The following is a 5060-nucleotide window of genomic DNA, read 5'->3' as shown; positions in this document are numbered from 1 at the left end:
ACGAAGCCTGCAGACTCAGGTTACAGCTGCATGCAGTCCAGCTCCTGCTGTGATAAATAGAAGCTCATGCAACAACCCTTATTAGACCAACACGTAGACGGAAACCAGTATGGCACTGCACTGTAGAGACGAGCAAAATTTGCTTCCTTTGAAGTTTTGCGTTAAAATTCAAAGAATTAGCATATAGAATGAAGAGCTTTTGCAGGGCTAACTTAATTTCCTGTAAAGTTAGGGATATGAAGGAAGAAGGGGAAGTGCTACATATCTCTTGCATTGGTGGTTCAGTGGTAGAATTCTCGCCTGCCACGCGGGAGGCCCGGGTTCGATTCCCGGCCAATGCAATTGAACACCTTTTTTTGCAAAAGCCCTGTGTTTTTTTTTGGATTGTTGTCAATTTTTTTTTATAACAACCACTGTATGCCACAGAAATGATATTTATTTTTTAGACTCGGATCATGCATAAAAGGCATTAATCTACACTTAATTTTTGCTAGCACAATGCTTGGCACGCTGATGCATCCTTTGGCCGTGGATCCTTAACTTGTATCAGGGGTGCATTTTGCAGACAAATATAAAAGGCCTGCTTTCACGATCCCACTCAGAACTGTAATACTGCGCCTTGGTGGTACCAATGGCCTAAAATTGAAGAGGCTGGATGCACAGGAGAACCTGGTCTATAGCACACGTGTCAACACAACTTAAAATCTGGGGAAACAAAAATAAAAATACCTGGAAAATTTCAGCAGGTCTGGCAGCATCTGCGGAGAGGAACACAGTTAACGTTTCGAGTCCGTATGGCTCTTCAACAGAACAAAAGAAAAATAGAAAAGAGGTGAAATATAAGCTGGTTTAAGGGGGGGTGGGACAGGTAGAGCTGGATAGAGGGCCAGTAATAGGTGGAGATAGCCAAAAGATGTCATAGACATAAGGACAAAGAGGTGTTGAAGGTGGTGATATTATCTAAGGAATGTGCTAATTAAGGGTAGAAAGCAGGACAAGCAAGGTACAGATAACCTTAGTGGGGGTGGGGTGGGGTGAAGGGAAGGGATCGAAATAGGCTAAAAGGTAGAGATAAAACAATGGATGGAAATACATTTTAAAATAATGGAAATAGGTGGGAAAAGAAAAATCTATATAAATTATTGGAAAAAAAAGGGGGGGGATCGGAAAGGGGATGGGGATGGAGGAGAGAGTTCATGGTCTAAAATTGTTGAACTCAATATTCAGTCCGGAAGGCTGTAAAGTGCCTAGTTGGAAGATGGGGTGCTGTTCCTCCAGTTTGCACTAGTTAGGCCAGCATTTATTGCCTTTGAGAAGGTGGTGGTGAGCTGCTTTCTTGAACCGCTGCAGCCCATGTGGTGCAGGTACATCCACAGTGCTGTTAGGAAAGGTGTTCCAGGATTTTGACAAAGCGACAGTGAAGGTATGGAGATATAGTTCCAAGTCAGGATGAAGTATGGCTTGGAGGGTACTTGCAAGTGGTAGTGCAAGGACATGCACCTGCTGTCTTTGTTCTTCTAGATGTTAACGGCCGTGGATTTGGAAGGTGCTGCCCAGAGAGTCTTGGTGAGTTTCTGCATCGCGTTTTGTAGATGATACACACTGCTGCCACTACGCATCGGTGGTGGAGGGAGTAAATGTTTAAAGATGGGGTGCTAATCAAGCTGGTTGCTTTGTCCTGGATGGTGTTGAGCTTCTTGAGTGTTGTTGGAGCTGCACTCAACCAAGCAAGTGGGAAGTATTCCATCACATAGAAACATAGAAAATAAGAGCAGGAGTAGGCCATTCAGCCCTTCGAGCCTGCTCCGCCATTCATCATGATCATGGCTGATCATCCAGCTCAACAGCCTGCTCCCACTTTCTCCCCATACCCTTTGATCCCTTTTGCCCCAACAGCTATATCTAACTCCCTCTTCAAAAAAATACAATGTTTTGGCCTCAACTACTTTCTGTGGTAGTGAATTCCACAGGGTCACCACTCTCTGGGTGAAGAAATTTCTCCTCATCTCAGTCCTAAATGGTCTACCCCATATCCTCAGACTGTGACCCCTGATTCTGGACTCCCCCACCATCGGGAACATCCTTCCTGCATCTACCCTGTCTAGTCCTGTTAGAATTTTATAGGTTTCTATGAGGTCCCCCCTCATTCTTCTGAACTCCAGCGAATATAATCCTAACCGATTCAATCTCTCCTTATATGCCAGTCCCGCCATCCCAGGAATCAGTCTGGTAAACTTTCGCTGCACTCCCTCTATAGCAAGGACATCCTTGAAGAACATCACATACCTGACTTGTGCCTCGTAGATGGTGGACAGACCTTGGGGAGTCAGGAGGTAACTTGCCTCAGAATTCCCAGTCTCTTGCATCCACAGTATTTTAAGTTTCTGGTCAATGGTAACCCCCAGGATGTTGATAGTGGGGGATTCATGGTAATGTCACTAAATGTCAAGCGTAGATGGTTAGATTCTCTCTTGTTGGAGGTGGCCATTGGCTGGCGCTTGTGTGGTGCGAATGTTACTTGCCACTTATCACTTATCAGCCCAAGCCTGAATATTGGCAGGTCTTGTTGCATATGGATACAGACTGTTTCAGTAACTGAGGAGTCACAAATTAAACATTGAATACTGAACATTGTGTGTTCCCTGATGATTGCACATTGGCCAAGATACCAGTGATAGATCCCCTGTTACCATGAGATCATTCACATTCTCACAAGCAGGCAGTTAGGGCCTCAGGTTAACATCTCATGAGACAGCAGCTCAAAAAGTGCAACACTCCCTCAATACTGTGCCTGTGTGTCAACCTTGATTTTTGTGCTCAAGCCTTGAAGTGGGATTTGAGCCCAGAACCTTATGATTCAGAGGCAGGAAGGCTTCCAACTGAAACACAGTTGACACCTGGTGAGGAAAACACCCCAAAAAATGGAGGACATTAGCAAAACCAATGAAAATCTATGTTCTCCTTTTAACACAGTCCTAAGTGTTCCATGCACCCAGTTTTATGGGTTAGGCACACATCCTAAGCACCCAATAAAGGAAGAGTTGGAGAAGCAAATTTTTAAAACTATTTTAATACTGAAACGAGGCCACCATTCCCAAAAGCAGCTTTATTATTCACCCTTAAATTGCCTACCAGAAAATCAGCCTCCCTGCAAATTAGGTATCTTTTTCACCCACTGATGCTTTTTACAAGACTTCCTTGTGGTGAGGGGCCTCACCCATTTAGGGACTGACTAAATTCCTTTGGTACACAACAGCAAATTCTGTGATTTGTCTTTAAGTATTTCTTAAAATTGCACTGGACACCATAGTTATGTCAGATTGCTTTTCACTTTTCGCATAGAGCACTTTTAAATACAAAATTAGTTTTTCATAAAGTTACTAAAGGTGGATTAATTCATTTAACTGTTGTTGCTTTGCAGTTAATTTTTTGTTGTTAACAGAAGTCTTTGAGAATCCTTCTGGAAAACCTGGTCATGTAACATATTACACATCAGCCCTTTGCATTTGAACTTTCCCAAATCATATGTTACATAGCACAGAAACAGGCCATTCAGCCCTACCAGTCCATGGCAGCAAAAGCTAATGTTAGAAATGGGATTCAAACTCAAAACCCAGGAAAAGGGCCCATGATTTTTCTATTGGGTTGCTCGTAGCGTGTCCAGGAGACTAATTTCCAATCCCTGGACAATCCTGGAAGGTAGGCAACACACCCTCCAGGGCCCCTTTTAAAGACCTTTGTTACTAGAATATGTCACAATGCTGGTTAGGAAACCCCAAAAAATCACTTCTAGTAAATAAACAAAGGGGAAACAAGGGACTAAACTAAACTAATTTACTCCTTACATGCTCCCAGGTTTGGTCTTGTGACGAGTCTCCATTTATGTGATAGCAGCACTTCCATTCACGCTATTTTGACAATACACCAATGGAGGCTGCACATTTCAACCAAGGGGAAGTTCTGCTATTGTTTATCCTACACTCTAACAAAACAATGGATTTTAGCCAGTGTCAAACACTTCAATTGTGATAAAAGCTGCTTGCGATAGTTCCAAAAATGGTCAGTAGCTGCCACACGGTAACTGGAAGATGTTCCTATACTGGACACTGTTATGATGACGGGTGCACTATGAATGTTCACCATTAATGGGAATCAAAAAAAGTGATTGCTGCAAACTGAAATCCACATCATGGGATTGCTGATATGTCAAATAAATGACAACAGCAAATATCAGCCTTTAAGTGACATAGTAATTCCTGTTAATTGTGGCAGGCATATTTGGCATAGAAAGCACTGAGGCAGTCCATGTCCAAATGCAGCAAGACCTGGACAATATCCGGGCTTGGGCTGACAAGCGGCAAGTAACATTCGCATTACATAAGTGCCAGGCAATGACTATCTCCAACAAGAGAGAATCTAACCATCGTCCCTTGATGTTCAATGACATTACCATTACTGAATCCTCCACTATCAACATCCTTGGAGTTACCGTTGACCAGAAACTGAACTGGACTAGCCGTATAAATACTGTGGCTACAAGAGCAGGTCAGAGGCTAGGAATCCCGCAACGAGTAACTCACCACCTGACTCCCCAAAGCCAGTCCATCATCTACAAGGCACAAGTCAGGAGTGTGATAGAATACTCCCTACTTGCCCAGATGAGTGCAGCTCACACAACACTCAAGAAACTTGACACCGTCCAGGACAAAGCAGTCCGCTTGATTGGCACCACATCCACAAACATTCACTCCCTCCACCACCAATGTACAGTAGCAGTGTGTACCATCTACAAGATGCACTGCAGGAATTCACCAAGGCTCCTTAGACAGCACCTTCGAAATCCATGACCACTATCATCTAGGAGGGCAAGGATAGGGACTGCAGATAGATGGGAACACCACCACCTGGAAGTTCCCCTCCAAGTCACTCACCATCCTGACTTGGAAATATATCACCGTTCCTTCACTGTCACTGGGTCAAAATCCTGAAACTCCCTTCCTAACAGCACTGTGGGTGTGCCTACACCACATGGACTGCAGCGGTTCAAAAAGGCAGCTCAG

At 43.9% G+C, this 5060-nt stretch overlaps 1 non-coding gene across 1 annotated transcript; it reads left to right on the top strand.

Moving 5' to 3' along the window:
* The first annotated feature begins 270 nt into the window (after positions 1–270).
* On the top strand, positions 271–341 carry trnag-gcc (transfer RNA glycine (anticodon GCC)). Its single transcript has one exon. It is a non-coding gene; the product is annotated as a tRNA-Gly (tRNA).
* Positions 342–5060: the final 4719 nt, after the last annotated feature.

Source organism: Cetorhinus maximus, chromosome 4 (assembly GCF_964194155.1).
Source record: "Cetorhinus maximus chromosome 4, sCetMax3.hap1.1, whole genome shotgun sequence".
NCBI classification, from domain to species: Eukaryota; Metazoa; Chordata; class Chondrichthyes; order Lamniformes; family Cetorhinidae; genus Cetorhinus; species Cetorhinus maximus.
The sequence above is the reverse complement of the archived record's forward strand: the minus strand, read 5'-3'. Positions and strand labels throughout refer to the sequence as shown.